Source organism: Pongo pygmaeus, chromosome 3, assembly GCF_028885625.2.
Source record: "Pongo pygmaeus isolate AG05252 chromosome 3, NHGRI_mPonPyg2-v2.0_pri, whole genome shotgun sequence".
Taxonomy (NCBI): domain Eukaryota; kingdom Metazoa; phylum Chordata; class Mammalia; order Primates; family Hominidae; genus Pongo; species Pongo pygmaeus.
In genome coordinates this window covers 40,112,534-40,126,471 of record NC_072376.2, presented here as the reverse complement: position 1 = coordinate 40,126,471, position 13,938 = coordinate 40,112,534, and positions in this window count along the sequence as shown.

Genomic DNA, 13,938 nt, shown 5'->3' with positions numbered 1-13,938 from the left:
ATAAATCTAAAATCTGTTTTTTGAAAACATCAATGAAATAGGTACCCCTCCCCTCCTCCCTCCTTATGCTTACTGACAGGAGTAGCAAGAGGCAAAATGAGGAAAGAGAAAGAAGTCATATTCACAGACATAGGAAAGATGAAAGGAGCTGTTAGAGGTCACTTCATGCAGTTCTATGGCAACAGTATGAAAACAGGAAATGGATGAGTTCCTGGATTAAAAAAAAAAAAAAAAAGAGTGAGTAAAACTGACCCCAAAAGAAGAAAAAAATGTGAATAGGCCAATTACTATAGAATAGACTGAGAAGGTGATTGGAAATCTATCAAAAAAGGCCACCTGCATATGGCTTTCCAGCTGAGTCTATCTGACTTTAAAAGAAGAGATAATTACAATATTTGCCATTCCAGAAGAAACTCTTCTAATTCATTTTATAAAACAGTAAACTTGAATACCAAAACCTGAAAAATATAAGACCTGCCACGGTTTGAATGTGTCCCCTCCAAAATTAAGGTGTTGCCAACATGATAGTATTAATGACTAGGTCATGCGGTCTCCTCCCTCATTAATAGGACTAAGGTCCTTATACAAGGGACTTCACTCAGCATTTAGCTAGATTGCTTCTGAACTCCTCTGCCATGTGAGGACACAGCTCCCTCCCAGGATGCAGCCTCATCAGACACCTGAGCCTACCAGTGCCTTAATTTTGGACTTCCTAACTTCCAGAACTGTGAGAAATAAATTTCTGTTCTTTGTAAATTACCCAATCTCCAATATATTGTTATGGCAGCACCAAACTAAGACAACAACATAAAACTATAAAGATCTCACTTATGAGTATAGATGTAAAAATTCAAAATAAAATATTAGCAAGGTCTAACTATGTAGCAAAGGCATAATATGCTATGAACAAACAGGATTTATTTCAGAAATACAATAATGGTTTATTATCAAATAACCTATTACTTAATCTACTGCATCAATAATCAAAAAGAAAAATATAAACATGTAAATAAATGCTAAAAAGTTATTTGATAGAATTCAGTGGCCATTCCTGATCAGGAATAAGAATAGAAGGAAAACTACAGATGGCCCCTGACTTACGATGGCTCGACTTACAATTTTTGACTTTATGATAATACACAGCTATTCTATTTTTTCCTTTCAATACAGTATTCAATAAATTACATGAGATATTTAGCACTTTATTATAAAACAGGCACTGTGTTAGATGATTTTGTCCAAGTTTAGGCTAATATAAGTGTTCTGAGAATGTTTTATTTTTTATTTTTTACATTCCCTGCCTCCCTCCAACTCTGCATGTTTAAAGTGAGCTAGGTGGTTGAGTGTAGTGGCTCATGCCTGTAATCTTAGCACTTTGGGAGACCGAGGTGGGTGGACCACTTGAGGTCAGGAGTTTGAGACAAGCCTGGCCAACGTGGTGAAATACAAAAATTGGCTGGTCATGGTGGCACGTGCCTGTAGTCCCAGCTACTTAGGAGCCTGAGGCAGGAGAATCGCTTGAACCCAGGAGGCAGAGGTTACAGTGAGCAGAGATCACGCCATTGCACTCCAGCCTGGGTGACAAGAGCAAAACTCCATCTCAAAAAATAAAAATAAAAATAAAAAAATAAAGTGAGCTAGGCTAAGCTATAATGTTTGGTAGGTTAGTTGTATTAAATCAATTTTTTACTTACTTTGACTTGGGGTTGTTTATCAGAACATAACCCCATCGTAAGTTGAGAAGCATCTGTACTTAAATACGCTTCAGAATGGCAAAACTCAGCAAACAAATATGCAATGGCAAAACACAAATACCATTTTCATTAAAAAATCAGATACCTACCATCACTAAATATTATTCACATTGCCTTATAGTTTTTTCAAACAAAGAAATTAAAATATCTGTCATCTATGTAGGAGAAAATGAAACAGGAACTTCACTTTATACCAATACAAAATAAATTCCAGGAAGATTAAAAACTTAAATGTAAAAACAACACAGTGAAGATATCACACAAAGAAATCTAGGTTATTATTGTTCAATCTAAAAGCTGAGAGGATATTCCTCATCTCATCCTTTAGATTTTAGATTGGCTAAAAAACTCTGAAACTCTAATAAAAAATGCAGGCATACTTGACTATGTACAAATGACAGCCTTTGTATGCAGAAAATATAAACAAAATAATAGACAAACAATGGACTTGGAAACATGGACTTTGCCTTTTTCTATGAACATCATTTACGCAATCAGAAAAAAAGATAATTTTTCACTGTGGAAAATGAATCTGATTAGATCTAGAGACTCTCTGAGAAAAAGAGTATGTACACATATAATTTAGTATACAGTATCAGTGTCTTCATGACTGCGTGAATCCCATCCATTCATACTAGGGGAGTTCATGCATCCTAAATTAAGAATGCCTCAACAACAACAACAACAAGGCTGGGCGCAGTGGCTCATGCCTGCAATCCCGGCACTTTGGGAGGCCGAGGTGGGCAGATCAACTGAGTTCAGGAGTTTGAGACTAGCCTGAGCAACATGGTGGAAACCCTGTCTGTACTAAAACCACAAAAATTAGCCAGGTGTGGTGGTGCATGCCTGTAATCCCAGCTACTTGGGAGGCTGAGACAGGAGAATCACTTGAACCTGGGAGGCAGAGGTTGCAGTGAGCCGAGATCCTGCCACTGCACTCCAGCCTGGGCGACAGAGTGAGATTCTGTCTCCAAAAAAAAAAAAAAAAAGGTGGGGGGAGCCGGGGGCTGTGGCTCACGTCTGTAATCCCAGCACTTTGGGAGGCCGAGGCAGGCGGATCACTAGGTCAGGAGTTCAAGATCAGCCTGGCCAATATGGTGAAACCCCATCTCTACTAAAAATACAAAAATTAGCTGGGTGTGATGGCACACACATGTAGTCCCAGCTACTCCAGAGGCAGAGACAGGAGAATCGCTTGAACCCAGGAGGCAGAGGTTGCAGTGAGCTGAGATCGCGCCACTGCACTCCAGCCTGGGTGACAGAGTGAGACTCCATCTCAAAAAAAAAAAAAAAAAAAAAGGAAAAAAAAAATTACCTGGCTGGGCGTGGTAGCTCTTGTCTATAATCCCAACACTTTGGGAGGCCAAAGTGGGCAGATCACCTGAGGTCAGGAGTTCGAGACCAGCCTGGCCAACATGGGGAAACCCCATCTCTACTAAAACAAAACAAAACAAAACAAAAATGACCTGATTAAAATTGGGCAAAGAACTTGAATCGAAAATGCTCCAAAGAAGAGAAGAGAGAATGGCCAACATGCATATGAAAAGATGCTCAACATCGCTAATCATTAAGGAAATACAAATCGGAATAACAATGAGATATCATCTCATACCCATTAGGGTGGTTACTATTTAAAAAAAAAAACAGAAAATATGTAACAAGTATTGACAAGGATGTGGAGAAACTGGACCTCTTGTATACTGTTGGTGGTAATGTAAAATGGTATTGCTGCTATGGAGAGAAGCATGCTGGTTCCTCAAAAAATTAAAAATAGAATTACCAGATGATGCAGCAGTTTCACTTTTGGACATATACCAAAAGAATTAAACTAAATCCTAAAGAGATTTTAGTGCACCTGTGTTCACACAGCATTATTCATAGTAGAAAGATGTGGAAGCAACCCAAGCATCTCTCAAGGGATGAATGGATAAACAAAATGTGATAATATACATACAATAGCACGTAGCCTTTAAAAAGAATGAAATTCTGACACATACTACGTGGAAGAAAAGACTTTATGCTAACTGAAATAAATAAGTCAGAAAAATACAAATACTGTATAATTCCACTTATATGAGGTATCTACAGTAGTTAAACTTACAGAAAAAGAATGTAGAATGGTGAGTGCTGGGGTCTGGGGATAGGGGAAAATGGAGAGTAGTTGCTTAATAGGTGTAGAGTTTCAGTGTTGCAAGATGAAAAGGTTCTGGAGATGGGTTGCACAACAATGTGAATAAACTTAGCACTACTGAACAGTACACTTAAAGTCGTTAAGATGGTACATTTTGTTTGTGTATTTTACCACAATTCCAGAAAAAAAATCCTGCCTTACACATTTTCTACTTACTCCTAATTTTGACTACTATCAGTTTATGCAAATGACCTCTAGACCTATAATTTTAGTACATGCTTCTCCATCCTGATGTGATGATTGATGTCTCCGCTGCCTGCTGGGCTACTCTTACTGGATCACGTTCCTCTGGCTTGTCAAACTTAGCATCTTCCGAACTGATTTCCCCACAAACCTGCTCCTCCTCCTGTTTCCTATCCTGTGCCTATTCATGAATCAATGAATGAATGGATGGATGAATGGATAAATGTACCTTGGATCTTTTTCACAGGGACCTAATAATCTGTCTGATTTCAAGATAATGAGTCATTTGAATCATGTTATGTTTTTCCAACAGTTTTCTTGAGGTATAATTCACCCACCATACAATTCATCCATTTAAAGTGTACAATTCATGGCTTTTAGTATATTCACAGTTGCACAACTTTTACCACAATCCATTTTAGAATATTTTCATCACCACCCTCCACTAAAACCCTGTACTTTTTAGCCATCACCCCCTCAATTTCCCAATCTCCCCTAGCCCTAAGCAACCTCTAATCTACTTTCTGTTTCTGTAGATTTGCCTATTCTGGACATTTCATATCAAAGGATCATATAATATGTGGTCTCTTGTGACTGTTTTCTTTTCTTTTCTTTTTTTTTGAAATGGAGTCTCTGTCGCTCAGGCTGGAGTGCAGTGACGCAATCTTGGTTCACTGCAACCTCCACTTCCCGGGTTTAAGCGATTCTCTTGCCTCAGCCTCCCGCATAGCTGGGATTACGGGCACGCACCACCATGCCTGTCTAATTTTTGTATTTTTGGTAGAGACAGGGTTTTGCCATGTTGGCCACGCTGGTCTCAAACTCCTGACCTCAGGTGATTCGCCCACCTCGGCTTCCCAAAGTACCGGGATTACAGGCGTGAGCCACCGCGCACAGCCGACTGTTTTCACTGAGAGTAATGTTGCTGATATTCATCCATGTTGTAGCACATGGATGCTACAGTGATCCATATCTTTACTTTTTCTGGCTGAATAATATTGCATTGTACGGATACACCACATTTTGTTTGTCCATTCATTAGTTGATGGAACATTTGGGTTGTTTCTCCTTTCTGGCTATTACAAATAATGCTGCTATGAACTTTCACATATAAGTTTGTGTGTGGACATATGTTTTCATTTCTCTGGGGGCATATACCTAAAAGGGAATGAATTGCTGGGTCAAATGTGAATTCTCACTTTTAACTTTTTGAGGAACTGCCAGATTTTCCACATTGTGCCAGTTTTCCACATTGGCTGCCCCATCTTACATTCCCACCAGTAATGTATGGGGGTTCCAATTTTTCTACATCCTCCTCAACACTTGTTATTTTCCTTTTTAAAAAACGTATTCTAGCCAGCCCAGTGGGTGTGAAATGGTATCTCATGGTTTTGATTTGCATTTCTCATGACTAATGATGCTGAGCATCTTTTCATGTGCTTATTGGCCAGTTGTATATCATCTTTGCAGATGCATCTATTTACCTTGTTTGCCTTTTCTTTCTTTTTTTTTAAGAGACAATATCTCACTACATTGCCTAAGCTGGTCTTGAACTCCTGAGCTCAAGCTATCCCCCACCATTAGTCTCCCAAAGTGCTGGGATTACAGGTGTGAGCCATCACGTCCGCCCTCTTTTGCCTATTTTTTAATTGAATTATTTGTCTTCTTTTTATTTTTGGGTTGTAAGAGTTGTGGGGTTTTTGTTTGTTTGTTTTTACAAATTCTAGATGCAGGTTCCTTACTGGGTATATGATTTGCAAATGTTTTCTCTCAGTCTGTGTGCCTTTTCACTCTCTTGATAGTGAGTGTCCTTTGCATCACAAAAGGTTTTATTTTGATGAAGTCCCATTTATCTATTTTTTCTTTTGATTATCGTGCTTTTGGAGTATCTCTTTTTTTTTTTTCTTCTTTTGGTAGAGATGGGATCTCACCTTGTTGCCCAGGCTGGTCTCAAACTCCTGGACTCAAGCATTTCTCCTATCTCAGCCTCCCAAAGTGCTTTGGGTATATCTATGAAATCATCACCTATCTAATTCAAAGTCTTAAATATTTACTGTTGTATTTTCTTCTAAGAGTTTTATAGTTTTAGCATTTACATTTAGGTCTTTGATACATTTTGCTTTAATTATCATATGAAGTTCAGGGCAGAAGTTCAACTTCATTCTTTTGCAAGTGGATACCCAGGCGACCCAGTACCATTTGTTTAAAAAGTCTATCCTTTCCCTTTGGATGATCTTGACACCGTTGTCAAACATCAGTTGACCAGATATATGGGTTTATTTCTGGACTCTAAATTCTATTCGACTGATCTCTGTGTCTATCTTGGGCCACTACCCACACTATCTTGAATATTACTGCTTTTATAGTAAGTTTCAAAATTGGGAAATGTGAGTCCTTCAACATTTTTCTTCTTTTTCAGGATTGTTTTAGCTATTCTAGGTCCCTCAAGTTTACACATGAATTTTAAGATCAACTTGCCAATTTTTACAAAGAAATAGATGATATTTTTATAGGTTGGTGTTGAATCTGTAAATCAGTTTGAAGAGTATTACCATCTTAAAAATATTAAGTCTTCCAGTCATGAACATGGGGTTTCTTTACCATTATTTAGATCTTTAACTTTTTTCAACATTGTTTTGTGGTTTTCAGAGTACAAGTTTTGCCCTTCTTTTGTTGAATGTATTCCTGTTTTATTATTTTTGATGCTGTTATAAATGGAATAATTTCTTTTTTCTTTTTTTTTTTTTTGAGACAGGGTCTCACTCCAATCACCGAGGGTGGAGTGCAGTGGTGTGATCATGACTCATTGCAGCCTCGACTTCCAAGGCTCAGATGATCCTCCCACATCAGCCTCCCGAGTAGCTGGGACTACAGGCGAGTATCACCACACTTGGCCAATTTTTTGTCTTTTTATTAGAGACAGGTTTTTGCCATATTGCCCAGGCTGGTCTCAAACTTCTGAGCCCAAGTGATCTCCCCGCCTCGGCCTCCCAAAGTGCTGGGATTACAAGTGTGAGCCACCGCACCCAGCCATAAATGGAATAATTTCTTAATTTCATTTTAGATTATACATTGCTAGTATAAAGAAATACAATAGATTTTTTCATATTGATCTTGTATTCTGCAACCTTGAACTCATTTACTACATTGTGTTTTATTTACTTATGTTTGAACCAGAAAATACTGCATTCCTCAAAGAGTTCATAATTGTGAAATGTTACCATTTTGGAAGTAAAGGGCACAGAAAAATAAATTTTCAATTTATATGTCATATTATTTATGAGTGTGCCTTTCAAACCAAATTTTATATCTGCTATCTTTTTTTCAGAGAAAGTCATTGGTTTCTCAAGTGATTGAAAGCAACAGAGGTTAGACAGTCATGCTAAAAAAGTAAATACAACTTGTAAATTTGTTTTTTCACTATTTTAAACAAAATGAAAAGTTTTGCACTTACCTGCCAAATTTACTTATGAAATAAGCAATTTATCAATGGTTTGGTTTATCAGTGTTCTTGTATATATCTGATAAGTTACTTGCTTATGATTTTAGACAGCTGTAGCTAGAATTCAGATTGCTCCAGTTTAAATGTCAAGATTTATATCAAGCACAACTTTTTACAGTTTTTTAAACTTTTCAAATTAAACAAGTTATTATTTTCTCTTTTTTCTTTCTTTCTTTTTTTTTTTTTTTTTTTTGAGACAGAGTCTTGCTCTCTTGCCAAGCTGGAGTGCAGTGATCTCTGCTCACTGCAACCTCCACCTCCTGAGTTCAAGTGATTCTCCTGCCTCAGTCTCCCGAGTAAACTGGGACTACAGGCACGCGCCACCACGCCCAGCTAATTTTTGTATTTTTAGTAGAGAAGGGGTTTCACCATGTTGGCCAGACTGGTCTTGATCTTTTGACCTCATGGTCTTCCTGCTTCGGCCTCCCAAAGTGCTGGGATTACAGGTGTGAGCTACTGCGCCCGGCCTAACAAGGATATAATTTTCAAAGAACAAGACCTGAGTTTAGATCAGTATCTTTAAAAAAATAAAGCTTTGTTCACATGCTGGTAATTATTATAGAAGTATTTTTTGATATGAGCTAACTTTGAATTTGCATTTTGCTTTAGAATAAAGCATAGTACTCTCTTTATCTACCTAAGCGGTTGTGTCCTTAGACATAAACTATTAGAATTATTTACACATTCTTTGCAGCATTATATACACACACTCACGTATAAAGGTTACTCTGCTAGCAGCACTAAATATACCAATCATTTGTAAAAGTAGTTACACATTATACTTTCATCTTACCATGTACAGGAATTTCTCATTTCTTTTGACCATATATTTTAGTGTCTCTTTTTAAATAGGAATATGAATGAAATTATTTTTCCTCATCCATTAATTGAAGTTCTTGAACTTATTTTGACAAAAGAATCACTGCCTAAGTTCAGGCTTGAAAGTCTCTCTTTGCTGGCCAGGTGCGGTGGCTTGTAATCCCAGCACTTTGGGAGGCCGAGGCGGGCAGATCACCTGAGGCCAGGAGTTTGAGACCAGCCTGATCAATATGGTGAAACACAGTCTCTACTAAAAATACAAAAAATTAGCCGGGTGTGGTCGTGGGTGCCCGTAATCCTAGCTACTCAGGAGGCTGAGGCAGGAGAATTGCTTGAACCCGGGAGGCGGAGGTTACAGTGAGCCAAGATTGCGCCATTGCATTCCAGCCTGGGCGACAGAGCTAGACTCCATCTCAAAAACAAAAGACTCTCTCTTTGCTAACCTTTGTGGTAATATTTTCATGGTTTGAGGATAGTTAACCATAACTTAACTGGTATTATTATTGTTGATAATGCTGCCATTGTTTCTGTCAATAACAACAGTTGTCTTTACCACTCATTTCATTTCTGCTAATAGGGTACATTTTTAAAAACGAATTGAAGATGACCACAATGTTGTCATCCTCAGGACTTTTAGTTTGGCCCAATCTTAATCATCCCCAGACTAGGCTTTTCTAGAACACCATTTATTGACCTCTAATTGTAGGTTTATAAAATAGTATTTAGCTGGGGCACAAAAGGCTCTTTACTGAGGCAATTTTTCCACATTTAAGGAGGCAAAAGCAGAATCATTGGTGTAATCAGCAAAATCATTGGTGTAAATCAGTAAAAGAAATGATTTATGTCCCCTAAATTTTCTAGAAGATTTTGCAGTAAATTATCTAAATAATTGTCTTTTTGTGTCATGTCGCTTTTGGAAAGGCTCTCCTTTCTGAGGCTGCTCCTTGTGCTCAGAACCACCAGCATACCCTGCAAACCTGCAGCAACAAGCAGCTGGGGGACAGACTGGGCAGGACTAATCCTTCACTGGGTAATAAGACTGGGATTTGTGGCCGGGCGCGGTGGCTCACGCCTGTAATCCCAGCACTTTGGGAGGCCGAGGTGGGCAGATCACGAGGTCAGGAGATCAAGACCGTCCTGGCTAACACGGTGAAACCCCATCTCTACTAAAAATACAAAAAATTAACTGGGCGTGGTTGCAGGCAGCTGTAGTCCCAGCTACTCAGGAGGCTGAGGCAGGAGAATGGCGTGAACCTGGGAGGCGGAGCTTGCAGTGAGCGGAGATTGCACCACTGCACTCCAGCCTGGGCAACAGAGTGAGACACTGTCTCAAAAAAAAAAAAAAAGACTGGGATTTGCAAATGAAATGGATGGAGAGGAAGTGGCATCCTCAGCCTGGAAATTTCCTCATTCAGGTGGTGGCAGGGTCTTTTACTCTATTTATCAATTGGGTTTTTTGTTTGTTTTTAAACCTCTCAGGGACTGTTAGTCCAGAGTCCATGGATAGAATTCAGGCTGATCGTGGATGAAAAACTTAAATTTTGGGTTTCACCAATATCTAAATAAAATTTAGCATGTTCTTCAATAATGAATGTAGGCAAAAAACCACAGTAGGATTACCAATACTTGCAACTTTTTACTAAAAGAAATTTCTGGGCGTGGTGGCTCATGCCTGTAATTCGTACACTTTGGGAGGCTAAGGCAGGTGGATTGCTTGAGTCCAGGAGTTCGAGACCAGTCTGGACAACATGGTGAAACTCTGTCTCTACAAACAACAACAACAACAAAAATTAGCCAGGCATGGTGGCATGTGCCTATAGTCCCGGCAACTTAGGAGACTGAGGTGGAGGATTGCTTGAGCCATGGAGGATGAGGCCGCAGTGAGCTGTGATTGCATCACTGCATTCCAGCCTGGGCAACAGAACGAGATTCTGTCTTAAAAAAAGAAAAAAATTGCAGGTATTTTCTTGTCACATTACAGTTGTTGCAGATATTTTGGAAATATCATTTAAACTACTTTAAATATATGGGAGTTATTAGAACCCAGATTTTGTTAATTAATATTTTAACAAGGAAGCACACACTTTATAGTTTTAAAATGGATAACTATTTCAATATAGTCAAAAATAATAATTTGTTTTTAAGTCATATATATGACTTAAATATAGGTTTAAGATTAGGATTAAATGTGGCGGGGCACGGTGGCACACGCCTGTAATCCCAGCACTCTGGGAGGCTGAGGCAGGTGGATCACCTGAGGTCAGGAGTTCGAGACCAGCCTGGCCAACACGGTGAAACCCCATCTCTACTAAAAATACAAAAAAATTTTAGCTGGGCATGGTGGCATGAGCCTGTAATCCCAGCTACTCAGGAGGCTGAGGCAGAAGAATCGCTTGAACCTGGGAGGCGGAGGTTGCAGTGAGCCGAGATTGCGCCACTGCACTCCAGCCTGGGCAACAAGAGAGAAACTCCATCTAAAAAATAAATAAATAAATAAATAATAAAGAGCCTAGGTATAATAGGCCTAGGTGTAGTACAACTTGACATGTGCTCTGGGCAGGGGGCTGCCTATGTGTGGTCACTGACTTTGCCCCCCTCCCTTTATTCCCTGTGCTTGAAGGGAACTATGCCAGTTTCAGTATCCACCAGAACAGCAGGTCCTGGTTAGCTCCAGTCCAAAAGTCGATTTTTTTTCTTTTTCTCAGCGGGGGAACATGGTCTGTGTTGCCTAGGCTGGAGTGCAGTGGCGCAATCTCGGTTCACTCAAACCTTGGCTTCCGGGGTTCAAGTGATTCTTGTGCCTCAGCCTCCCAAGTAGCTGGGACTACAGGCGTGTACCACCATGCCTGGCTGATTTTTTGTATTTTTTGTAGAGACAGGGTTTCGCCATGTTGGCGAGGCTGGTCTTGAACTCCTGACCTCAAGTAATCTGCCAGCCTCGGCCTACCAAAGTGCTGGGATTACAGGCCTGAGCCACCGCACCCAGCACAGAAGCCCATCTTAACAGAAAAATTTCTCCTGTCGATCTAAAGTTAATTTACGAACTTGCATGAAAATGCAGCTTCTCAGAATCTGCCAAAACTAGATTAGAATGATAAGCTTGGCCCTTAGCCAGCCCTGAGTCATATGGATTTCTGTTTTCACCCTTGAACCAAAAGTTGGGGTTATGAGACCAGCCAGAATATGCTGAATGGGGTCTCCCCCCATCACCACTGCCACCTACCACATTCATCCCTTAATTTGCCACTAGATGCTCTGAGGAAAGGGTCAAAACAGGGGCCACTCCAAACCATAAGCGAGAAGTGGAAAAAAATATACAGGTGAAAGCATGAGTTTACTAGCAATGTCATTTCAGTGGTTGGGCCAGGAGTTGGGGATTGGGGCAATGGAAAGACAAACTGATAATTTATTCAAGGAAAAGTCAGCCATCTAACCCAGGGGCTCAATGAAATCATCACATTTCAATTTTAGCTGTTTATGGCACATATAAAGCGATCTTGCAGGTAAAAAGTTCAGCTTGCCATGCATTAATTACCTCCAGGTCCATCTGGTATTTCTAGTTTTGTATGTTTGTAGAATAAAAGTGAAAAGGAAAAAAAAAAGTGTCCTTGTTTTTGCTCAATATTTCTGTTGAACAGAAATATTGTGTGTGACAAACACAGAGTTTGCTTACAAGTTGGAGCTGCCTTTTGATTAATGGTTCATTTAAATTGTTAGTATAGGAGATAATGGGTAAAGGAAGATTCTTAAAAATGGAAGCCCGGGGTTCTAGCTGTGATACTTCCTCTGCTTAAACCAGTTATGTTCTTATTCGAGTTTCTGTACCTTGCCCTGATCTGATTTTTTTTTTTTACCTGTTTGACATAGAAATTGTGGGAAGAAGTGAAAGAGGTGAATGAGAGAAAAAAACGTGTGGCGTGCTTTAAGTTTACTGGAAAGTTCATCATACATATTATTGTGAACTTATTTACAGTTTATGCCAGTGATAGTTTGCCTTGCAAATAGTAAGTGAATGTTTATCGATTTGCATTTGCATGACAGCATTGTTCTTTATGTTAAAGCACTTTTTAATAATCAATTAACTGTTACTAGTTTTCTGAATGTTCATTTTGTTGATTGTCATATAAAGAATATGATGGTAGTAGAATGTAGCTGAAGTTTGCGAATGTGGAGAACTTTATATTGTTCATCCCTCTGAAAAGACGTATAAGAGAATTTGTTTACTACAATATACTCAGGGCTTGGAATAGTGGCTGGTACATGGTGAAACCTCAATAAATATTGAATGATGTAAGACAGGAGCCAATTAGCAAATCTTCAAAGGAATAGCATATTGATTATATATAAATGATACATAAATTATACATTAATGGAGAAGGTTTAAGCAAATCTTTCTAAGTCCTCTAATTCCAGGTTGGGACAAAAGATATTGTAATTTAAATTTAACTGGCTGGGTGCGGTGGTTTACGCCTGTAATCCCAGCACTTCGGGAGGCCAAAACAGGTGGATCATGAGGTCAGGAGTTTGAGACCAGCCTGACCAACAGGGTGAAACGCTGTCTCTACTAAAAATACAAAAATTAGCTGGGCGTGGTGGTGCATGCCTGTAATCCCAGCTACTCAGGAGGCTGAAGCAGGAGAATTGCTTGAACCCAGAAGGCAGAGATTGCAGTGAGCCGAGATCACGCCACTGCACTCCAGCTGGGCAACAGAGCGAGACTCCATCTCAAAAATAATAATAATAATAATGATTTAACCTATTGCTCTCCTCTCCTCTTCCACTTTAGCTTAATATTTGCAGAGTTTGTAGTTAAGAATAGTATAACATTTTGTGGCAGAGGAAAGGAAACCTTCCTAAAAGAAACAGTGTATTGTATTTTTGTCATTATGTTACAGATAAGGCATATGGGGGAATGATGGCAGGCCTTTTGACTTTACTTTCATTAAGGATTCATAGCCTGGGCTCATGACCTTAAGATGTCCCTTCCCCACAGATAATTAAATTATCTTCTTGTGGCTTTCATGATTTCCATTTCCTTTTTTCTTGTTTTAGTAGAGACAGGGTGTCACTATGTTGCCCAGGTTGGTCTCGAACTCCTGGACTTAAGCAGTCCTCCTGCCTCAACTTCCCAAAGTGCTGGGATTACAGGTATGAGCCACTGCACCTGGCCAATTCTCATTTCTGGTTTTTTTTTTTGAGATGGAGTCTTGCTCTGTCACCCAGGCTGGAGTGCAGTGGCGCGATCTCAGCTCACTGCAACCGCTGCCTCCCGGGTTCAAGGAATTCTCCTGCCTCAGCCTCTGGAGTAGCTGAGATTACAGGCGTGTGCCACCACGCCTGGAAAATTTTTGTATTGTTAGTAGAGATGGGGTTTCACCATGTTGGCCAGGCTGGTCTCAAACTCCTGACCTCAAGTGATCCACCCACCTTGGCCTCCCAAAGTCACAGACGTGAGCCACCGCTCCCAGACTTATTTCTTTATAATAGAA